A 25,904-nucleotide genomic window follows, 5' to 3' on the forward strand; every position below is an offset into this window, starting at 1 on the left:
ATCAATCTGGACTACTCATTCTGAATTGTTAGGTCAGTGAGAAATAAGCTTCCTTTTTGGGGGGGTGGGGGGGATGTTTTGGAGTCTCCCTCTGTCACCCAGGCTGGAGTGCAGTGGCACGATCTCAGCTCACTGCAACCTCTGCCTCCCAGGCTCAAGTGATCCTCCTGTCTCAGCCTCCCAAGTAGCTGGGACTACAGGCAAGCATCATCACGCTCAGCTAATTTTTGTATTTTTAGTAGAGACAGGGTATCACCATGTTGGCCAGGCTGGTCTTGAACTCCTGACTTCAAGTAATTCTCCCACCTTGGCCTCCCAAAGTGCTGGGATTACAGGCATGAGCCACCGCACCTGGCAGAGAAATACATTTCTCTTAGAGGTAAGCTTCTGTCACTTTTGATCTCTGTTGTAGCAGATATATCCTCCTTCATCCCAATGCATAAAATTATAATTTCAGAATGATTTGATATAAGAAAATCATTACTTCTACAGTAATTTGAATTGGAAATTTAATTTCTAGGTACCATAAAATCATTTTTCTAAACATTATAAATTCTTAGGTCTGCAGCCAATGGAACAGAACAGAGACCTCAGCAATAACACCACACATCTACAACCATCTGATCTTTGACAAACCTGACAAAAACAAGCAATGGGGAATAAATTAATAAATGGTACTGGGAAAACTGGCTAGCCATATGCAGAAAACTGAAACTGGACCCCTTCCTTACGCCTTATACAAAAATTAACTCAAGATGAATTGAAGACTTAATGTAAAACCCCAAACCATAAAAACCCTAGAAGAGGCCAGGCATGGTGGCTTATACCTGTAATCCCAGCACTTTGGGAAGCCGAGGCGGGTAGATCACCTGAGGTCAGGAGTTTGAGACCAGCCTGGCCAACATGATGAAACCCCGTCTCTATTGAAAATACAAAAAAATTAACTGGGCGTGGTGGCAGACACCTATAATCTCAGCTACTCAGGAGGCTGGGGCAGGAGAATCGCTTGAACCTGGGAGGCGGAGGTTGCAGAGAGCCAAGATCGTGCCACTGTACTCCATCCTGGGCAATGAGAGTGAAACTCTGTCTCAAAAAATAAATAATAATAAACAAAAACCCTAGAAGAAAACCTAGGCAATACCATTCAGGACATAGGGATGCCGACTTCATGACTAAAACACCAAAAGCAATTGAAACAAAAGCCATAATTGACAAATGAGATCTAATTAAACTAAAGAGCTTCTGCACGGCAAAAGACACTAGCATCAGAGTGAACAGGCAACCTACAGAATGGGAGAAAATTTTTGCAATCTACCCATCTGACATTTCTAATATCCAGAATCTATAAGGAACTTAAACAAATTTACAAGAAAAACAACCCCATCAAAAAGTGGGCAAAGGATATGAACAGACACTTCTCAAAAGAAGACATTTATGTGGCAAACAAACATATGAAAGAAAGCTCATCATCACTGGTCATTAGAGAAATGCAAATCAAAACCACAATGAGATACCATCTCACGCCAGTTAAAATGGTGATTATTAAAAAGTCAGGAAACAACAGATGCTGGTGAGGCTGTGGACAAATAGGAACATTTTTACACTGTTGGTGGAAGTGTGAATTAGTTCGACCATTGTGGAAGACAGTGTGGCGATGCCTCAAAGATCTAGAACCAGAAATACCATTTGACTCAGGAATCCCATTACTGGGTATATACCCAAAGGATTACAAATCATTCTACTATAAAGACACATGCACACGCATGTTTATTGCAGCACTATTTACAATAGCAAAGACTTGAAACCAACCCAAATACCCATCAGTGATAGACTGGATAAAGAAAATGTGGCAAATATACACCATGGAATACTATGCAGGCATAAAAAAGGATGAGTTCATGTCCTTTGCAGGGACATGGATGAAGCTGGACGCCATCATTTTCAGCAAACTAACACAGGAACAGAAAACCAAACACCACATTTTCTCACTCATAAGTGGGAGTTGAACAATGAGAACACATGGACACAGAAAGGGGAACATCACACACTGGGGCCTGTTGGCAGGTGGAGAGCAGGGGAGGGAGAGCATTAGGACAAATACCTAATGCATGCGGAGCTTAAAACCTAGATGGTGGGTTGGTAGGTGCAGCAAACCACCATGGCACATGTATACCTACATAACAAACCTGCCCATTCTGCACATGTGTCCTGGAACTTCAAGTAAAATTTAAAAAATTAAAAAAAATTTCTTAGGTCAACAGAAATTTTAAATCTGAGGTATATCACCACTTTGATATTACATGGAAAAAAGTGTAATACACATATACAAAAGTTTAGTTTTTATCAACTATTCAAAAGTAGTCCTGAATGATTTAAAATACTGTCCAAAATTGCGGTAATTCTGCATCCTGTCATATCAAGAAGAGACAGGCTTAAAACAGTTTCCGTTTGTTGGTTAGATCAACATTTAGCCAAAAGATAAGTGAGGCTATTAATGTTAGGAGGATGCTCTGGTACTTTTGGCTAGCGTTAATTTTAAATACAAGAATTTGTATTCTATAGGGAGTAGGAAATGACTATGTTTTCCTTGATGACCATTAAATATTCTTACTGAAAACTAGTCTTCTGCTCAATATTGTCACATAAATGGTTTTAGTTTAACAACACTTTCAATATAACGGCTTTGGATGTCCTGTTAAGTTTGTTTTTAATCTGTACTGTTATTTGTGCACGCTGTGGTATTCACACAGATCTAGATGTCACATAGCCTACATTCACACAACCGCTAATATAAAAAACACCATTGAGCTCTATTAAGTTCCAGTGGCACACAGTGCCAAAGGATTGTTGTTCAATGTTTGACTTCTTAAAGTTTCCTAAGACAGGCAATCTCATAAGCAAACGTACAGAGACCCAGCTGCCCTTTTGACTAAATACATCAAAATAAGTATTTACTTCATATATGAGAAATAGTACAAGTGCCCTTTACAGAGAAGAGAATCTGGGGAAAGCTGCTTCAATTAGACCATTATATGAAGGACTGGAGGTGAAAGCCCTATTTCATTTTCATTCAAGAGAGGTTTTATGAAGAAAATGGGGTTTCACAAGCTGTCTGGGTGTGATGGGAGAAGGAAAGGAGGATTTGCATTCTATAGCGTACATGCAATATTTTTTTTAAAAGATTCAGAGAAGGAGTTAATGCCTGAGTGTAGGAGATATATTCAGCAATTATAATAAAATCCTGAAAGAAAGCATTATATTTTGTGCTCATATTTATTTATTCACTGCAAGCATGAAAAGGAACCCCAGAAGGAATCGTCAAATTGTCTTATGTGAATTACATTGGAAAACGTGTGTTTTGGACATTTTCAAAGCTCAAACTATTTTGCTTGTTCTTGAAAGTGGGAATTCCAGTGTAACTAGAAAGATAAACATCCTTAATATCCTTTCACCTTGCATTTTTACTGCTTTTTTTAAAGCACGAATAAAAAACCAGAAAGCACATATTCGCTTGCCCCCGTACATTTTAAATGACTGTTTTTCAAGTCATTCAAAAGATGGCTGACTCTGATAGAATGAAGCACTCAAAAATGTTGATGCTGAGGCAAAGGAATGACCCATGTCTTACAAATTAATCATGTTGAGTTAGGATTTTTTGGTATTATTTGTCCCAGCACGATCTGACCCACAAAATAGCTATCCGACACCACATAATAAAAATCCTTTTTTATAATGGGGTTCTACTTAGAGATCAAATGTCAGTGTTCTTTGATCTTTGTTGCTAAGATGTTCTCATTATATGGAACAGAATTCAGCAGGTGTTTGATTGCTTATCCAGCAAAGGGGAAGGTGAGCTGGGATTAAATTGTTATGGCATAGTTTTGTTTTAGGCACGCTGACTCTCGCTGAATCTGGAATAATTGTGTTGCTGCAATAGCAATCTTGCTAAGTACAATAGGACACTGAAAAGCTTGGCTCAGAAACTAATGGTCTGCAGCTACCATCTGCGGGATTGAAACTAAATGCCTCTAAAAGAAATACTCATAAATGTAACTAGCCATCTTGTTGATTAGCTTTCTGGTAAATGGGATTCCAGTTGCCTAAATGAACCAGTGCAACCTCTCTCTGGAAGCCAATAGATGCACAACCACTTGCTTCTGAGTTAGCAGTTGCCCAATAAATTCCAATATATTTAAAGCTCCTTTGAAAGAAGACACTCCCAAATTATGTAATGTAGAAAATTATGTCAACACTTCACAAGCTATAAATTAAAATAGAAAAATATAAATTCTTGTGCCAGTGTTTTTAAGGTCATTATTTTTCAATTCAATATATTCAGCTATGCTCTTATCTCCTATTCTTTGTGGCTAGGTTAATTATATGCTGATGATTTCAAATTTATGTTTATTTTATTTTATTTTTTTAATTTTTGAGATGGAGTGTCTGTCACCCAGGCTGGAGTACGGTGGCGTGATCTCAGTTCACTGCAACCACCACCTCTCAGGTTCAGGCGATTCTCCTGCCTCAGCCTCCCAAGTAGCTGGGACTACAGGTGGGTGCCACCACACCCAGCTAATTTTTAGTAGAGATGGGGTTTCACCATGTTAGCCAGGATGGTCTCGAACTCATGACCTTGTGATCCACCCGCTTCGGCTTCCCAAAGTGCTGGGATTACAGCATGAGCCACTGTGCCCGGCCACAAATTTATGTTTCTTATGCAAAATAAATTTCAGTTTCTATTCTCAATATTAGCATGCATTTTCTATTTTTAAAGAAAAAGAATTATTCCTTACAAATTCACACTTCTTTCTTTCAGTGTACACATCTATGCTGCACATACCACTCTGATAATCCATTAACTGTTAACACTCCTATATTCTTAATTTTTTACATTTTTCACTCCAGAAATTTAAACTTTTGAGGTTATCATTTCCTGTTGAAATCCAGTTAGAGGAGAAATTTTAGGTAATTAGAAATAATTCTGTTACTACCTGAGCTAAGCAGAAACCGGTTTTTATAAAGAAGGAGGAGTGTGAAAGCTCCCGGCAACTCTACAGATTTACTTTTCTCATCTTTCTTCTCAGAATTTCATCTTACAGCCCAGGAAAGTCAAGGCTAAAGTAGATTTTGCTGGGAGTTTGTCAAGTTAGAGGGGCCAGCACTGGCTCAGTTCTCCGCCTTGACACATTTTCTCTTCCTGTGATCCAACCTCCCAGTGTAGGCATGATCCCAAGTGGCCTGCCCCTTGAGCAGTCAGTCCCTGTCTCCACTGGGAGGGATGTAGAAGTTCAGCACCCATGAAGCCTTTGCTGCTAAAGGCTTTGGCCTGTGCTTTGAGCTGTGATTCCAAATCTTCCCTGTCTTGAATGATTGGCTCCCAGTTTTGTTAACTGAATCTGCTTGGGGATCTGCCTAATAATTTTCATGCTCTTTATTTTGCTTTGGGCTAGTCCTAGTCTTTCTCTCAGCCCTCACACCCCTCTTGACTCTACAAGGAGTTGATGTCTTGCCACTGATCCCCAGCCAATGGTTGAGACTTTACCTATCAGCTTGAATATTCCCAGTTGCAGTATTTAATTTGTTCACTGAAACACCCTTTTACTGCCTGATGCCCATGGTACTGTTAATGTGGGCAGCACTGCTGTTCAGATCCTGGGCTCTGTCTCCTGGTTTAGACTTCCTCACAGTACCAACAGCTGGGATATCTCCTTTAGTATGTTCCATGCTGGTGCGGGAGTGCCAGGTCCTAAACCCAGGTCAGCCCTGCTCCAGGATAGCTAATTGAATAATGTCCAGTAATCTCCATTCAATAACAATAGGTATAGGTGGAAATACTTACATGTCCTATTGAGATTCCATTATATTTCCTAATTTTATAAATGGCCTGTTTCTACATTTGCACTGATCCACTCCTTTTTCCCACCCATCTGCTAAAAAATCATATCCTCTCTCCATGGCAATATTTGTTTCATGCTCATCTTCATATTCATTTTCTCAATGGGGCAGACTCCCATTGCACCATATTGATGGAGAGATGAAATTTCTGTCCTGGATTATCATATTCTGTCTTATCTCATTTATTTGCTCTTCTGTGCTCAGTGAGGTATGATAGAAGTGGCAGTGTGGTGAAACTAGGAGGCCAGTACAAAACATAAGTAACTTCCACCTTGGTTTCTTCTGTTTCAAGTTCCTGGGGCCCTCTTTTCTCCTCTCTTTTCCTCTGATGAGATCGAGGACTCATGTGGTGTCAGCTGTAGTCACCTTATTAATAGCTGCTATCTCAGTACTCACAACAATCCTGCAGGCTGGGCATGGTAAGGCCCATTTTGCAGATGAGGAAACTAAGATGCAGAAAGGTCAAGATTATTTTGCTTTTAGCTCTTTGCTGTTCATGTCCCTTCAACTGGACAATGGTAAGCAGGGAAGGGTTACCAGGGGGCTCAGGGGGACTGAATGCTCACAGGACCAAGAGGGGGGATTTCGTGGGGAGCAGAAAGGATCACAGGAAGTTTTAGTTCCTGGGTCTCAGACAAGTGGGCAGAAGCAAAGGCAAATCCAGATTCTGAAGGTTTGGCTCTTGGGACTGCAGTCTATTAATGAAGGAGAGGTAAAAAGGGAAAGGAGATGTCTGAGTATTCAAGGTTATGTCTGGAATGGTTCATTTCTTGGCCAGCTCTGACTTTTTGCAGTGTGCCTAGAGAAATTTGTGATCAATTATTGCTGCCTGCCTCAGTGGGAAGGCGAGGTGAGTGAAAGCATGCTTATTTTCTAATCCTGCTCAATATTCCAGCTGGCACTATTTAGAACTGAAAAAGGAACCCAAAAGAGAAGCAAGGTGGTAAAACTTGGATTGAGACTGAGTGTGGTGGCTCACAACTGTAATCCCAGCACTTTGGAAGGCTGAGGCAGGCAAGTTGCTTTAGCCCAGGGGTTTGAAACCAACCTGGGCAACATAGCAAGACCCCATGCCTATTGTTTTTGAAATCAGTTTTAAAAAAAAGACTTACATTAGATGTATCAAAACAATATTCATTGTAACTGTGACATATTTGAATAAATCCTTGAGGGGCTTGTACCAGCCCGTACAAGTCAGACTACTGCACTTCATCACATTTTATTTAGTCTCTTGCCATTCTGCCTTCCCCTCACCCACTTCATCTGCTCACTTTGCTTGGAGGAAGGCAGGAGTAGGGGCACATAAACATGTAGCAAGTTCCTGCCTCTGGCATTTTCTGGTCATGTTGCCCCTTCCTGGGATGTGCTTCATGCAGATGTGGGCAGGGTTTGCTTCCTGTGGCCTCTGTCAAATGTCATCTCACTGACAAGTCTTCCCTGACTGCTATACATAAGAAGGCAGCCTCTCTCCTCCCATCCTCTGGGCATCTTTATCCATTTGACTTTGCCTTATCCTTCCCGATTGCGCTGGTAACATATGCATTTACTGCCTGCCTCCCCTCCAGCACCCCATCCCCGGCTGGAATGTCCGCTCTGGGAGGGCAGGCCATGCATTCTGTGCACTGCCATTGACCCAGCATGGAGAGGCACCCTAAGAGTAGGAGGTGCTTGAGACATATTTGTTGAACAAATTTATGCTAATTATCCTGTAGAACAATATCTCTCGTGCTTAATGCTAATGTGTTTAACTCTACTTCTTATATATCGTATTTTATTATGATACAAATTTTGTTAATGACTACATTATCTTGTGACTTAATAAAGTGTCCTCTTATTCATCCCCATGCCAGTTTTAAGTGGCCTGTAGAGATATAAATAATAGGACACAAATAAGTACAAAAAAGAAAGAAGAAAAAGAATAGAGAGTAAAGTGAAGTCTGCGGTAGAATTAGAAAACAAAAATATCAGTCTTCTGTTAATCAAGCCAATGGATTCTATTCAAAACTTGGAAAAAAGAGAAAAAAAAAGAAAAAAAGACAAGCACGCTACTCTTTAGTTCCACCAGGCTGCTGTGAAAAAAATCCGGTTTTGAATCCAGGTCTTGTTACTTACCAGATATGTACTTAGGCAAATGACTTAATTTCTCAGATTCTGACTTTACCTTTCTATAAAACAGATATAATTAGAGTGTCGACCTCATCTACCCTTGAAGCAATAAAACGACTCTGTGAAGATGCAGAGTTCATGAAGGAACCCATTATATCATACACCTAAGTGACAGAATACATATTTTTTAATGGAAAAATTACCCAAACACTGTCCCTTCGAATCTCTTCTAAACACAAATGTCACATACTGACCTGGCTTGGGCTTGGTGTGAAATGTGGGAATAAACACCCCTATATTTATGGATTGAAATGGAAGCAGTGCTTTCACATAGAGTTCCTACAACCCCCTAAACTAATTTGCTAGGCTTCTACCTTAGTGCACCAACAGGAACTGCCTGTAGAAATGAATAAGCTAGTCTGGGTGGACCATACTGCAAATAACAGCCACCAGGAAAAAAAAATCCTGAGGAAAGTTAATTTTCAACAGTGGAACAGGGCAGAGAAAGCAGAACCGTGTTTCTCCTGTTTGTGATTTATAGCATGTCTTCTCTTAACTCACAATAATGAATCGCCGACTTTTCTTCCAAGGAGTCTATTCTCTGAGTTTGACTCTGTACACGCAAGAACAGGACCTTTCCTTCCATGTGGAATCCCTCTACACTAAGCTTCCACGTGCTATTCTTTCCCAAATTAACAAAAAATCTCCAAACGGAATTTCTCCAAAGAGGATTTTCTCCCTCAACCCCTTCCTGGTTCTTCAGAATCCTCAGCTGAGGTTCACCACGAGGCAAATTTTTAACAATTGGATTAGGGCATAAAATTCATATTCTTCTAAAGAACGTTTGCATGATTCAAAGGTACATGTCAAAACAGTGATGGAAAACCTGTTGTGATCAAAACTGGTATGTATTTTGTAGTTGTGCTTAAGTTTAAAAATATGTATTTAACAGACAATGTATAGTGTAACTCTCTTAAATATATAGCTATGTAGTGTGCTATTGAGGAATCACATTTATCTGGAATTTCATCAACTTTTAGTTGTGGTTCCACTTATTATTTGTACCCTGGTTTGCTCAAAGCCAGCCTCTTCTAAGCAGAGTTGCCACAGATTTCCTTTTTGACAAATCTGGTGTTACACTTCTCAATATCCAGCTTATTTCACATCTTGGCAGCATCTGGCACTATTGACCATTCATTCCCTTCTTCTAGAAACATTTCATCTCAGTGGTCATCGTGATAACCCCCTCTTCACATTTCCCTACCATCTCTGTAGCTATTCCTTCTCAGTGTTCTTTGAGGTTTCTCTTCTTCCACTTATTATCTTAAATATGGCTTTTCCTCAGGGCTCTTTTCTAGGCCTTTCTCCTCTCACTCCAAGCTCTGCTTAAGCAACCTGTCCTGTGTCCAAGGATGCTGTAATTACCATGTTATTTACATCTTCATAAAAGGTTTCTCACCTGAACTCAACGCTATTTATTCAACACTTACATATCTTCTGCAATTAGATAATAACAGGCACTTCAACCTTAACATGCCCAGTGAAATGCACTGTCTTCCACCCCTCACCTTCTTTTCTTCTGCATCTTTTCCTTCCCTGACTATCCACCCCATTGTCCAGGATGGAATTACAGGTACCATCCTAGATTTCCAAGTGTGATACTTTCTACTTTCTACCCATCCTCTTCTCCCTGTTCTCACTGCTGAGACCTGAATTCAGACCAGTGTAACCTTCTACTCTGTTTCCTGCCCCAGCCTTTTAACTGGTCTTCCTGCCTCCTGTCTCATTCCCATCCAATTCATTCTTTACTTTGTTCCTAATATACAAATATGATCAAGGCATTCACATTTAAATCCATTTAATGGCATATCTGAGAGTATAATCATTGTTCCCAGGGGCTGGGAGTTGCAGGGGGATGGAAAGATGTTGGTCAAATGGTACAAAGTTTCAGTTAGATAGGAGAAATAAGTTTGGGAGATTTATTGCACTGTATGGTGACTATGGTTAATAATAGTGTACTGTACACTCAAAAATTGCTAACAAAGTAGACCTTAAATGTTCTTATAACAATAAATGTTAAGTATGTGAGGTGATACGTTAATTAGCTCGATTTAATCATTTCATAATGTATACATATATCAAAATATTACACAGACCACAAATATATAAAATTTTTATTTGCCAATCATACTTTAATTTACAAATTAAAAAGTAATGAAACCATCAGTGGCTTCTAATTACCCTCAGGATAAAGTCCAAGAGTCCAGTCTATAAAACCTTAATGCCTGCTTTTTTAGCATTATCCCTTCCTTTCTGACACTTTTCCTTCCCCCCTCACCTCCCATACCTAGGCTTCTAAGCTTCAGGCTTTCTTGAAATCTTCCTGTTCTCTAATGCTGCCTCTTCTGTCTATTGCATTCTTGTTTCTGTACATCCCTTATTCCTCCCTAACCTGATTAACTCCTTTGCATCCATCAGCTGTCAATGGAGCTGTCACTTCTTTCAGGAAACCTTCCCGAAGTGAAGCAGTGCCTCCTCTGTGCAAACTCATTGTGTCTGGATCCTCCCTTCATGCCTGGTCCCATGGCATTGTAACTGTCTGTGGACTTGCAATCCTCGACAGCTTTGCATGCCTGTGGACAGTGTCTGAACTATTTCTGGTGGAATCCCTGTGTCTTACATAGTGCATAGCATGTAGAAGGTACTCAATAAATATTTGTGGAAATATTAATGAAAGAAAGAATAAAATCTAATTGTCAGATTCTAGTTGATTATATAACATGTCTGTCTATGCATAAATTATGAGCAGCAGAATCTTTAGTATCTTAGGCAGAGGTTGGAAGAATACTCATCTTAAAATTGAAAAACATCTATAACATCACCCAATACTTACTGAGTATTTATCATGGGTAGACTTTATTTATTATTATTAACATGTGTGAAGTGCTTCATGTGTGCTATGTCATTTTGTTCTCACAGTGATCTGGGAGGCAGGGACTATTATTTTTTCCACATAACAGACGAAGAAAATGAGGCTAAGGGAGATGAAGCATTTGGCAAAAGTCAGTTGGCAGAGCTAGGATTCTATGCAATCCCCAAAGCTCATAAAAAACCATTTGACAAAATGGATAAATATGTTCAACCAAAATGTATCGAGGACCTGTTCTTTGCAAAATACCATGCACACACACAATTCCTGCTCTGCTTCAGTGGAAATAACCAGGAACCCTGAAGAGAAGGCATTGCATTTAGCTAGTTATTACCATCAGCCTGGCAAAAAATGTTCTGTATTACAGGGAAGCATATAATTGGGCAAACCAAAAAACTTTTCAGCTTTTCTGCATTCAATGCTGTAATTTCATTTATTTATCATAAAATGTGACTTCACAGGTTTATTAGCAGTCAAATTCAGATGCAAATGCAAATAGACAAATATAGTAGAAAACCAAATAGCAGATTCTCAATATCTGCCTTTTGTCGAAATCTATGCCAATGCTCTCTACTGTAAACAAGTACTGAATTACAGAAATTTAGGCCTGAGAGAAACTAGAAATTATTTACCCAATTCTTCCCAGTATGTCTAAGCCTGAAGGCCAAAGGAAAATAACTAGTAACTATGAGACTACCAGTAACTCATGAAAACTGGTTGGCCATATCTATGAAAGCTGAACTTCTATTTATTCTGTGGCCTAGCCATTCCACTCCTTGGAATAGACCCAACAGAGATGCTTTCATATTTTGCCAAAAGCCATGTATAATAATGCTCACAGTGGCATTTTTTGCAATAACCCCAAACTAGAATCAAAGTAGTGATCATCAATAGTAGGCTGGGTAAGTAAAATATATTTAAACAATGGAATGTACTGTGCAACAATGAGAACAAAGTATAACTACAAACAACCAAGTAAATAAATGTCAAAAACATTATACCAAGCACAAGTTATGACTATGTTTATATCATGTTCATAAAAACAGGAAAATCTAATCTATAGTGTCATGAGTCAGGAGAATGGTTATAAGGGCTGGGAGGTGACAACTGGAAGGGGACACAGAAGTGTTTGTTGGATGCTGGTGATTTCTGTTTCTTGATCCAAGTGCTAGTTATACAGGTGGGCTCACCTTGTGAAAATCCAGTGAGCTATGCACTTACAATGTATACATTTTTCTTTGTATATGTTAGATTTCAATGTAAATTTGACAAGAAACCTTGGAACTCATTTAAGCCTAAGACATTATCAAAAAATTTTCTGGCACAATGGGAAAAATTTGTGAAATGCCTTGAATCTTAATTCTGCTAAAACTAACATTTGTTCCAGTCAAATATCAATAAAAACAAATACTTCAGTATTGCAAACATTTGCTAAAGAAACAAATGTGTTTGATGAGAAAACAAAAATCAGTATTTCCTTTGGCAAGTACTTGTTGTATTGGAGGTAGCAAATGTAAAACTTCTAAAGTGTTACTGCATTTGTTTACATGCTCAGTTTACACAAGATTCAGAATTTTGTAAAGCTGCATTACATTTTTAAAAACTGTAGGAATAAAAATAATTGTGACAGGAATAAAAAGACTGCATTTCTAGAATGTTGTGATGGATGTGTCTCAACTCCACATAGTTGTATGATGCCTGCATGCAATAGGCGTGCATTTGCTGTATGAATGAAGATAGTATACAGAGTACTCTTGAGAATACTTCTTATCAATCTTTGTCGACACCATGATTATTTTTAATACCTGGTTAAATAGGAAATTACTAATACTTTCTCAGTATCCTAGTAGACATTGAATGGAGAACAACTAAAAAAAATCTCTATCAAAGTGCTAATTCATATTATTTTACAAAATACTTCCAAATGACATATGAAGCCAGTCCTTTAAGATAAAGAAGTTTCATTAAAGAAAAACTTGAGATCTCAGAAAAATAAATTAGAAATTCCCCCTCCCCCAACTACATTTAGAGAAAATATTGAGACAGAAGTATGATTCTCCCCTGAAGTAACTATATATTAAATCGGTGTCAAGAAAACCTTAGAAAATATTAGCTTTCAGGGAAAAACACTTACAATTTATATTTTCTATTTTTCAGTAATATATTCTTACTATGACTCTAAAATCTGTCTAATGCACCATTAACATTTTAAAAGAAAGTTCTCTAGTTCTTACCAAAAAAGAAATAAATAATATCTGACAACAGCATTAGGGAACATAAACATAAAATTACCTGTTATTAAAAACTGAGCACATTTTTCTCAAAGAAATATGTTACTCAGCTATAAAATAGTATGTTTGCCATTCACACTAATGTTTCAACATTATGGTTCAATCTTCTAAAAAGCTGACATGGAAAATAATGGTGTAATAAACTAATTCATCACAATGTGCAAAAGAAACCACTGGAATAAATTGTAATAACCTTTCAAAAACTAGCAGCTTTTAAAAGTATTAATTTCTACTCCAGATAATTGGAAAGGACACCTGGGTGGGTAGGCAATATTTTTTATGGGATTGCTCTGTCAGGAGCTCAGATTGTCTCTGGACTCAGCAATGATCATTTAGCCCCAAATGACAGTGAATCTTACAAATGGGTCTTCCTAGATGGTGTTTGCCATAAATTACCAAACTCAACTCCCCTCAAGGTCAGCAATATGAGAGGGTAGGTATCAAACGGTCTTCGTGGAGACCTAGAGTAGTCCTCGGGTTTCTCAGAAATGGACAATAGTTGTGTTGGCTGCCATAAAATCAACTTAATGGACTGACAACATAAATTACCATCAAACTTTGACAACATTCCTCCTTAGGAAACAACTGAAGAATGCTTTTATATCAAAGCTGGGGAAAATGGATAACAGTAAGTTTTGCTCTATACTAGATCATAAATATTTTTAACAATGCTAAGTGGAGAATGAATTAATATTAGAAGCCACGATATTTTTTATCTGATGCATTAAAAACAGCATCTAAGTAATTCTAAAATGACACTTGCTTCCTGAAGTTTATATATATATATATATAACGCAATGGTGTGTGTGTGTGTGTGTGTGTGTGTGTGTGTGTGTGTGTGTGTTAGGGAAGAAGGTTGCGTTTGCCTGGCATTCAATATTTTCACTAAGTATAAGCAATCAAAAATGATATTGTTTTCTAATCTTTTTTTTATCTATTAATATACAGTCCACTGGACCCATAGGAAGAGATTCTTGACCTCTCACACTACTTTGGATAAATCATAAAATCACTTTCTCTATGGCTGCATTTTTCCACTTGGAAAGTAATGTAATTGTTATACAAATATATTTTGAAGACAGTGGAATTATTCCTAAAATGAAGACACAAAAACCCCCAAGTTACTGGAAAATCATATTAACATATTTGTGAAAATAATCAAATCTAGACTTAATTCACACTTTAAAAAAGCCAATTTTGTAGAAAATATAACAACAGCTAAATTAATAAAATAGAATTTTGGAGGTAAATGAAACATCATTGTTTAGCTGAATTTTCATCTAATTGTGCTGCCATTCTGTAATTGCAGTTATTATTATTATTGTGATATAAAGATAAATTATTCTCTCAGTAATTTTTATAATAGAATTTATTATCTCTTAAAATGAAGCAGTTTCCTTTAGATTTTGCTAAAAGAAGTGCTACATCGAGTAAAAGCAACATCTTCCTTGGATCCAATGGCATCTCAGGCCAGGAATATATATAATGCCTAATGAATTCTATACACTTTATAAACTATAAAAGTTTCCAAATAGGATTTAAAATTAGTGTATTTTGTCTGTTCTCCTCCAACATGTAGTCATCACCTTCTGTCATGTCTTCCTTTGAACTATCTCTTACATTTATTTCTTTCCTTCTGTTCCTATTGTCACTTCTGCCCAGTACCTCATCACCTTATACCTGAGTTATTGCGGTAGTTTCTTTGCTCCTGTTCTTTTTCCACCAATCCATCCTGCCTAGTCCTGCCAGATTAATCTTTTTTAAAGGACTACTTTAATGATGTCACTCCCCTGCTCAAAAGTGTACAATGACTCCCTATCACTGGACGCCACAGGCCAGAGTCTTCAGCTAAAATCAAAGCCTTTGGCTGTCTGGCCTCACCTCCTTTTCCATTCTTCTCCAGTTCCCTTGCACAAACCTTCAGAACAATAAATGAATTTGCTTCCTGGCCACCTGCACCACATGCACTTGCCTGACCAGTGTTGTCCATCCTCTCTGCTGATCCAGTTACCTTCCTTTCTGGAGTCCTTCTGACCACTTCAACCCATAGTCAGCACCTCCAGCCATGAAGTTGGAGCACTCTTTTTTTTTTAAGCATGATTTATTTCACAGTTGCAATATTATGTAACTTTGGCTTTTGTTACTTAATGGTTACCCTGCCTTTTCTCCTTAATTAATTTGTAAAGTTCTTTGAGGGCGGGGGGTTTTGAATTATTATCTGCCAATGTCCCCAGCACAACGCTATAAAAATAGTTGGCCATCAATGGACACTTGTTTAATGAATGAATGCAAAATGTTGTTCTAGCCTTCTTATATGATTAGGATGAAAGCTATTCAGTTGTATTTGTGACTTGTGGTATTTCAGAGCAGCAATTTACATATATAAGGCAGTTTTCCTGAGTTTAATAAATTCTCTTTCATTTTTAAAGTTCTTCGTGAAATTGTAGACTATGAAATACAAATTGAGCATGAGATTTATAATGTAAAAATCTAACTTGGAAATCATGGGCAGCATTAGAATAAACACAAACTAGTCCATATTCGTCGAACTAATACTAACTATCTGAAAGTTCCTTAATATCATAAAGCCTGGTAAGTTTTAAATAAAACTGAAATCATCCCAAGAATAAGTTAAAAGAAAAAAAGGTAAGTACGCAGTAGTCCAGAGTCTTTATTGTATAAATAAGACACATGTTTTAGAATATAATATTATTTAATAGAAAGAATATGTATTTTTAGAACTTGGCAAGACCTGAATTGGTAACTTAGATCTGCTCTTCACTAGATGTGCCATTTTGTGTCAGTTACTTAATGTCTTTGAACGTTAAACATCTCATAAGGCAAATGAGAATATTAATTTCTAATTTATTTGAAAAATCTGAGATGAATGAACTCTTTTGAGCTGTTTACTAGGATAATGAACTTAAGGTCTCTAAGGCACCAAACCCAGTACCTGGCCTGTTAATAAATGGTAGCTACTATTATTTAACTAATTAATTAATTTATCTGTCGATCATTGTTTCTATTTGAGAGTTTTTCTTTTTCACTCCTTACCTCCTAGCCTCTCTTATAGTTAAAGAGCATGGACAGAGGGGTCTAAAAGATCTGGGTTTGAATTGTGGTTCTACCATTTATTAGTTTACTAATCTTCTTATGAACCTATCTTAGCTGCAGTTTTCTCAGCTGTATGAGAAGATAACAAAATCTCCTTGAAGCAATGTTCTGAAGACTAAGAATGATCCATTTTAAAGTGTCTGGCATACAGCAGGTACTTTATTAAGAGCAGATATTATTATAATTCTCATGAGTCTTCTCACAGACATCCTGTTATATGTCAAAGAACACATGCTTATGAATACTTTTAAAGTAAAATATGTAGGATTTTTTTCTCTATACTGTTTCACTATCTTGCAGAAAAACATAATTTGGTATTATAAAAATTATTCCTATAAATAATGTTTGTATAGTGACTTACAGTTTACAAAATACCTTTGAAACTGAGGACTATACCCCCAAATTAGCCATTTGTTGCTGTGTGACTGTGATCATTATTCTTGCAACCCATTCTGCCATCAAAATGCTTAATAATTAACAATAATGATAAACTGCAAATACTAAGGAGGCTATGAACAAAGTCCAATGTGTTATTGTCACAGGCCTATATTTTTAGAAATACTTGACAGTTGAAATTGGCCAGATGAAATTGAGCAATTGATCATATATTCTCCATCTCAGCAGTATATCTTGGAAGCAGAGGCCTCCTCTAGGCAGGCTTTGACAAAGGACATCTAAAACTGGTTTCTTCTTTTTGACTGCTAAAATATCATCTAAAGTATCAGTTAAGTTGCCTGTTCTCATTTGGGTTAAAATACAATTCTTAAAAAATCGAGTAAGTAATTCTGAAATAAACTTATATAAGTGTAAACAAAAGAAGAGAAAGAAATTTGGGTAATTTTCTTAAATCTAAATAAATATACTATGTCACATGCTGAGATTAATGACATTATCTAAACTCAGTAGGAATGCAATTAAGTGCTAAGAAATGGAAAGCACCTCACAGTTTTATAAGACTGAGCTGTTTTTACTATCATAATAACTGAAGCATGTGCTTAATAACTCATCAAATACATTTACTTCCCTTCAACATCTACAAGGTCAAAACCAGTCATCAGCCATAACTTGAAGTGCCATTAATTCCTCTGAAAAACTGTTAAAGAGATTGTTCCAAGAAGCATCAAGCTGTATCCCATTGAGGTTCCCGGGGTGTTTCAGGGATGCTGGGATGTACCTTTAAAATGATGTATGGATGGATAGTATTATTCTTAATGCTCCAAATGAAGAGCTTGCCATACAACCGTTCCTTATACAAGATACAGGGCTCCATATGCAACAGTTCTGATGTTTAATGTTTTGTCCTATGTCCAGTCCTTGGTTTAGTGATTATGGCCATTATACCTACATTTTAAAACATGATCTAACATATAAGGGTAACTGCCACTTAGTAACTGAGAACTGCATAGCATTGGATCAGCATCCGCGCTAGGTCACTAGGGGCAATCTTGTCTAGATTTGCTCCCAGAAGCCCTGCATGAGGATGGGGTTTCTACATCTTTGGTCTTTGTTTCATTTTATTACTTCCACTTCTTCCCCATCGCCTGCCAGGGTTTTCAAATCCTTTGGGGATGTTTTGTTTCAATGTTTATATTTACCAAACTCACAACTATAATTAATATTTATAGCACCTCTGATCATTTTAAAGCTATTTCACAAATAAAATATCTTGATCTTCATAGTAATGTCATGTGAGATGAGAAAACTGAAGCACGAGGAAGTTCTATAATATGCCTGAGGCAACTTGACATCAGTGTCAGAGTACCTGCCTCAGGACGCTGAACCTAGCGCTCACTTCACCCCCATGACTGCTACATCGTTGGTTAGGTCTTTGGATTACACTTGCACCGGAAATTCTTTCTCACCAGCTGTGTGATTTTTAAATATATTAGTTAAACTCTCTGGATTTTAGCTTCCTTGTTGGTAAATGGGGACAACAATGCCTACTTCATAGAGTTATTTGAGGATTACATGAAATGATGTATGTAAAGTTAAAAACCTAAGTCAGGCACGCTGGCTCCTGCCTATAATCCAGCTACTTGGGAGGCTGAGGTGGGAGGATCCCTTGAGGACAGGAGTTCAAGACCATCCTGGGTAACACAGCAAGACCCTATCTCTAAAAACGTTAAAAAAAAATAAAAATAATAAAGTAAAAATACCTAGAATAAGGTTAAGTGTTCAAAACTGCTCATCCTTTTATCCCTACTCTTGGTCATCTTCACCTAAAGGTAGTTTCCTTAGGTCTACTGAGAGTCTGTGAAGCTACTCTGGACTTTGGTGTTGGGCTGGGGGGCACAGTATACTTAATGTATCATCAGTAGGGTGGTAAAATATTTACCAATAATCTAAGGATTTATCAGTCATCTGCCACATCCCAGCACAGTGCTCAGTACTTCAGATGCACAAAGAAATAGCAGCAGCTAAGGAATTTTGCAAGTGACAAGAACAAGACTTAATGATTTTCTAGACAATAAAGAGACTCCAAGAGTGGCTGGCATGCTCCATTTAACCAAGGTCTTTGTAAATTCTCCAAAACAATTTCAAATAGAATAAAATAATTTTAAAACTCTACTTCATATAAGTTGGATAGCTTACTTTTAAATGGCATATTTCACCAAATCCTAAAATGTTATTTTTTTATAGACAATGATACTGTATCCAACCTGCACTATTACACAGGGTGAGGGAGGGACTGTAAAAGGACCAATCTCACAGTGAACCTAGGAATGAGAGGTTAAATTGTGTTCGATGTTTCTGCTGTGTTTCCATTACTGAGTCACCTAGATTTAAAATACCCTAGGGTAGGAATAACCATTTGGTTTTTCTCCCTCCTTTACCAGTGCCTCAGAACATAAAATATTTGTTGAGTTGCATTTTAGCCTCTGAGTCAGACCAAAAAAAAAGTAGTTATGACTCCATCCGATTTGAATTAGCCCACTAAAAAAAGGTATTTACAGTTAAGTGGAAACATTTCATCTTCTGATTATTTTTTAATATAAAACAGTGAAATCTCAGCATACTTTAGTTTAAAACTATAAGAACAGAAAAGAATAATTTTTTTTCTTCTTGAGACAGGGTCTCACTTTGTCACCCACACTGAAGTGTAGTGGTGCGATCATAGCTCACTGCGGCCTTAAACTCCTGGGCTCAAGCCATTCTCCGGCCTCAGTCTCCTGAGCAGCTGGGACTACAGGCACATGCCACCGTGTGTGGCCGGAGAGGAATAAATGTTATTGTTATCAATAGCAACTGGTCACTGCGCACATGTATGTGAGACAATATTCAGAGTGATACAGCCTAGGGTTTAAGACCAGAAACTTTAGTTCTGATTCTGCTTCCTTTAGTATTTTTATCCAGGGACACAGTGTTCCTGTTTTGAGGATGGGAACAATGCCATATATTTTATAGCATTATGGAGAAAATTAAGATGGGATATTACTGTAGACAGAGGAGTAAGTAGGCAATAATTTTGAGTGTTTAATGTGTGTCAGATACTGTTCTAATCAACTCATTTAATAACAACAACTCAATGAGATGCATAGTATTATTATTCCTATTTTAAAGATATTAAGGCATAGCAGTTTTAACAAAAAACCTTGCCAAGATCACCCAGCTAGTAATTGGCTGAGCAGGATCTCAAATGGAGGCAGTCTAGCTCCAGAGTCCATGCTCTGAGCCACTTCCCCGTGCTGCCTGACTCCACCACAGCAGCTCGTGACATGCTGGTTTCCCCTCTTCTTGGATTCTGGTATACAAAAACACAATAGATCCTGTCTTTTTCAGAAAGAAACAGTTGTTACAGCAAGGACACAAGATATATGCACATATGGATAAAAAGCACGATAGAACTTGTCAAACAAATGTCAGAGGAGGTATACAACAAGTTCTACAGAAGTTTGGAAGAAAGGAAATAATGGGGATGAGGAAATCGGCAAGATTGTTGTAATGTGGGTGAACTTTGATCTTGTTTGGCATTCAAGGGTAAACAGACCTAAAACTATCAAAGAGTAGTTGGGAAAGATATTTCAGATAATAGGAACAGCAAAGACAAAGGATCTCTGTGTTTAGGAAATAAGAATCAGTTTCATGATAACTGCAGCTTGACAAAAACAAACACACACACAAACAAAAAACAACACACACAAAAGAAAATCAATAAAAATTTTTTTTAAAAAAGAATCCATTTCAGTGATGGGGAAGGTTTCTATATGGGCAACACTGAAGCAGGAAGCAGTTTAAAGTGATTTTGTACAGTGTTTTAGAAGCTCAAGAGAGGAGAAAGACCTCCTGCTGGAGGGCCACCAAGGGGTTCCGAGTGGCTGTGAGTGATGAGATGGCAGGTATATAACATGGATGAAAGTAGGGAATGCCAGTTAATGCACCACGAGAGCATGCAGAAGTCTTCGGCACACATACCTACATTCAGACAGGTCCCTATTATTCCAGCGATGATTATCTTGTTGGCGGGTATTCCATGGCCTCTCCTCACCTACTGGCTGTCCTTTTGGTTTATCCCCTGCTTTAGCACCTGGGGGTGGACACGGAGGCAAAGTGATTTTCCAATTAGTCTTTTTGTTTGTTTGTTTTTGCTGCTTTTTCCCAGATGTGGTTAGATTTGCTGTTGGAAGGAGAAGTATACTGTGGATGATAAGAACATTTCTTTCTCTTTTTCTTTTTTTATAGTACTTCCAGTCCCTTTATTGAACAATTTGCAGGGGAAGAGCAGAAATCACATTTGAGCTTAACCCTGGAATATGTAATTGTTAATTTCCCTTGATCAGAGATGGGCTAGGAAATGGGAAGCTACCCACATGGACTTTTAAATAACATTTGTATAGCAGAACCTTGTTTCCAGTCTGGCTGCTGAGAATTTTAGGTGAGACTGGTTAAAGTTATTCTCCTTAAAAATGTTATGTATTGTGTATCTCCAGACCTGTTGATAGCTATATGATTATTTATATCAATCATTCTTACCTTTGCTACTACTTGGATATATTATGCAGTTGCTGCTTCTTCCTAAGTTAAACATAAGCTACCAGTAATTCTAATTCTCTAGCTGCAGAGTACATGTTTGGCTCTAAAACTAAAGTGCTGTATTAGTGGGATGAAAAAAAAGAAAGAGATGAGAAAAATGAAACAGACTGCAATGCCAAGCTCTTTTTAAAAAGTAACATTTAATTACTATTTCAGGCTACTATTAAGAGTGTATATGACATATAAACAGATTGTAGGACCCTAATACATCATTTCACTAATAGATATCCAATTGCAGTTGACAAAAAGATTATTTTGGTCCATAATGGCCTAGAAACCCATCTTGTACTTGGATCTATTATATGCAAATATATTTAGGGTAGAAAGCACACACACACACACAGACAATATCTTTCAAGTAAAGAAAAAGGTCTTAAAAATTTATACACTTGGCTAATAGCCAGCTACTGAGTCTACTGTGTCTCCTCTCTGATTAACATACTTTCATAAATTATTTCCAATTTCTTCCAGTTGAGTTCTTGTCAGCTCTTCACCTCACAACCCCAATATTGCCCACATCGTTCTAGAGAAATCAGAGAGAGAGTAGAAAAAAGCATATCCAGCTATTTTAGGACATAGCACATATCAGTCACGCCCAGAAAACTGGCTCCTTTGCTTGTAAGAACTTCTTGGCATATCCATAAGCCTGCTGACCTCGGTATGAAAAATCACAAATAAAGCCACAACTACTCTGTTTCTCTTTTTTTTTTTTTTTTGAGACGGAGTCTCGCTCTGTCACCCAGGCTGGAGTGCAGTGGCGCGATCTCGGCTCACTGCAAGCTCCGCCTCCTGGGTTCACGCCATTCTCCTGCCTCAGCCTCTCCGAGTAGCTGGGACTACAGGCGCCCGCCACCACGCCTGGCTAATTTATGTTTCTCAATTTGTTTGATAAACTAGAATTATTTCCAAAGTTCTCAAATAAACAGAAATCATTATAATTATAAATAATTAAAATGCTAAACTCAAGAGGGCACTCAACATTCATTATACTGTAGAGCTTGTCCCCTAAGGGTAATACCTTCAATTAGTTCAGTTTTTACAACAGAAGAAAAATGTGACAATCAGTAATTGCAGGTATTTAGTTCAAGGAACAAAACATGCAAACTTGCCTTTAAATTGCCCTTTCAGTCACCAGAGGTTATGCTCTCTTTTAGATTCTTAACATTTGTACTAATTCTAGAATACAGGAAAGCAACAGATAAGGGAAAAACACACAGTCTTCAAAGCTGTGAGTAGATACACTTCAGCTTTATCAGCTCTTTCAATGGAGAAGGTTAAAGTAGAAGGTAAGAGCTAACAAAAAATGATTTTAAGAGAGAGCCCTTTAAAAGACATTTTATAAAATTTATCACTTATTTATTCACTTACTTTACAAACATTTATTAAGTGTCAGAGTTTATGCTAAATGATAATTACATTGCACTAGAAAAACTAGCTGATGATTTTTTAAAAAAACATACAAATTTATATATGTGTATATATGTATATTATTACAAATATAGAGTATATATATCCATAATTTATGAAATGATGTTTTTGAATGTTATTCCTCAATCTTGAAGTTGTAATGTAATTTTTTAAAAATTTAATCACAAAATTATTTAGATTTTATTCCTTGGAGTCTCCTCTATAAAAAGGACCAATTTCCTTTATAAAATATAACTATTTTCTGTTGCAGTAGTAAATGCTATTTCAGTTACTAGGGCTTTTCTTAGGTGTCTGTAGAACTATAGTACTGTCAGTTGGAAATGGATTAGCAAATAGTAAATACTGTTTTGGATCAAAGCGAGTATAGCAAAACAGGTTTCTTTACTCTGATTCAACATCAAATTGACAACCATGACCTGAGAAAGGGTTATCTTTTACTAGCTGCCACGTCGGGGAAATAAATTTAATCCTTCATTTAAGTAGAGGAAAGAACTCATTAGAAATGTGGTACAAGTGGTTTCAGGATGATAAATCTCAAGTTACCAATTCCACTTTTAATGATTAGCTGCCTGCACCTTGTATTTAATTAAAATGGTTATTTTAAATGCTTATATTTAATTTAAACATAATTAGCTAAAGTTCAATGTTACTGCCTCATCCATTTTGAAATTAATTAATTTATAAAATAGTTCAAAAAGTGCTGTAAGATTTTAATATTAAAATATAGCAGGATCAATTTGCATCTTCTGTTGGTTTCTGTTGTGGACTCCTAGTGAGCTGTTTACATTAGGTAGGACTACAGGGTCTCTGGCATAGCTAATGTGTAATGAAATCAAATATTGATATGTCCTTGACATTTCCTTTGCACATAGGATATATACTTTAACCTTCCAGGAAATAATAGCTCATAGCTAAGGATATGATTGTTTAAACTTTAAAGCGATGTAAGTTTTAGAAATTAATTTTGGCCTTAATACATTTAGGAGAAACCACTGCTTTTAGCAAATGATTTATAAGTATGTAACAATCAGTGTGATAAAATTTCTTATGAGTCAGTCCAATAAATGCGACCAGAAGGTATTTTCAAAGAGAAGTTCTGCTTTAAACTTGTATTTAAACAAACAGTTTAAATAGTGGGTAGTGATGTACAACAATGTTTCCTGGTCTATAGATTCTGAGGATATTCTGAAACACTCCTGCATCCATTTGGACGGGGTTTCCTGGTGCAGTAAAAAACTATATCCATGAATGTCCTACAATCCTTAGTGTGCTTGGTGGGAAAAACTTCTAAGCTGTGCACATTTGTCTATTAATGATGATTGCTATCATTTATTAGGTACTAAATATGTATTAGGCACTGAACTAAATGCTTAATAAAGTTGTATTCAGCCCATTTTAAAGATGAATGAAGTGAGACTTGGAGAGACTAAGGTACACATAATTCATACATATAATTTGTAAGTTACAGAGGCAAGACTCAAAGCCTAAATCCACAGCGCTACCCCTTACTGTCTTCAGCTCCCATCTCAGAGGGCTAGGAAGGCATTCTCAATTGTGAGATGCTTGTCACCCCCACCTCCACCACCACCACAAACAACAACAAAATAGTTCTCCCTTGCAGTAATAGTGTAAATTAATGAAAAGGTAAAGGTAACACATTTGGCTTGACTATCAGTAATTAAAATCTGTTGCCCCCAATCTTAGTGTCCTTTTATACAAATATTAATATATGCAGAATTTTCTAGTATTTTATTAAAACCAGGGCTTTCTATTCTCCAACAAACGTCTACAGTTGGGGAGATTTGTTCCCATCATTCTCTAACATTAGCTCAAAACTTTGCACAATCTCTACCCTCAACACCACCAATAACCCTTGGGGCATTTTAATTGTGAGCAGGCTATAAGGCTATAAAATCAGACTCAGCTTACACATCAAGTAAGTTGTGCAGACTATTTCTTTCCTTTTCACACTAGCATTATTAGGTGGCATTCCAGGATGCCTTTAAGCTACGCTGTATCTCAATTACCACAACTGCCATCTGTTTCTGTTTCTTCCAATGAACGATATCCCCACTCAAGACCTAGGCTTCAGTGTATTTTCTGCAAAGAATATGAGTAACACATACAAATATTCCTCCTACTTACATTAGACAGTATTAGGTAGTAATAAAAGCCAATTATCTATTGATTTTCAGTTTAACATTTCAACTATCAAACATTATCTTAACTGTGGACATCCTCAGAAGGTTGAAAGGATTGGAACCATTGCAAAGCAATTATAGCAGAGAAGACCTGTTTGAGGTGCTAGAATAGGTAAAAATACAGGCCCATCTGCTTTGTAAATCTTGCTAAGGCCTTTAAATGCCATCTGGTTTCCCATTCTTTTCCAGCTACCATCTTCCCCTAGGCTAAAAGATGTTTAAATGACTGGGGGGAAAAGAAAACTTTGAGAAACTAGTTTGAGATTTTAATTCTGCATTTTATCTGTCAGACAGTGAAATGCAGTTAACTGCAGCAAGTGTTCCTAATAGATAAGGGAATTGTTGCTTCACATATAATTACATTGAGTCTAACAGTAGACATAGCCAACTATATCATCATCATACTATTAGAAGTGCTAGTAAGTCTGAAAAGAATCCATTTTGAGGAGGGTCAGAGCTACTTTTATTTTACTTCAAGCCAGGGTTATCATGGAATAAAACCGATAATTCTTTTGGGGAACAATTTTTGGAATATAAAAAAAAGTATTAAGGGGTAAATGAAACTAACTGTTGTGACTGGCAGTGAGTTCAGGCATTTTGTGTTCTTTTGTGTTTGCTTTGGAATGTTAAACAGGTCGGGTTCTTTTTAAAAGAAAACATTTTATTCAGAACATTCTTCCATGAAAGGCTTCTTTGACAAAGTGTCATTTTTTGATATATTAGTACATGTCTGCCCACATTTTATATTCAAAAAAGGCTAGCAATGTTTTAACAACTTTTGACAAGCATGGGGAATTAAACTTCCACAGAATCCACTCTTTTAATGTAATGCTACAATCTATTTTATATTCTCGATTTTGCACTTCTTATGGTAGGCCACAACATTTTAAATTATGTCAACTTATAGTT

General features: G+C 37.1%; 1 protein-coding gene across 1 annotated transcript in view; it reads right to left on the reverse strand.

Annotated features, from left to right (window-relative positions):
• HS3ST5 (heparan sulfate-glucosamine 3-sulfotransferase 5) overlaps positions 1 to 25,904 on the reverse strand; it is a 295,400-nt gene that overhangs the window by 93,104 nt on the left and 176,392 nt on the right. The window contains exon 3 of the mRNA XM_032157156.2: positions 20,749 to 20,860. The gene's annotated coding sequence lies outside the window, so the exon portion shown is untranslated. The remainder of the gene's footprint in view (positions 1 to 20,748; positions 20,861 to 25,904) is intronic.

The sequence above is a fragment of the Hylobates moloch genome, unplaced genomic scaffold (genome assembly GCF_009828535.3).
Source record: "Hylobates moloch isolate HMO894 unplaced genomic scaffold, HMol_V3 SCAFFOLD_2, whole genome shotgun sequence".
Lineage (NCBI taxonomy): Eukaryota > Metazoa > Chordata > Mammalia > Primates > Hylobatidae > Hylobates > Hylobates moloch.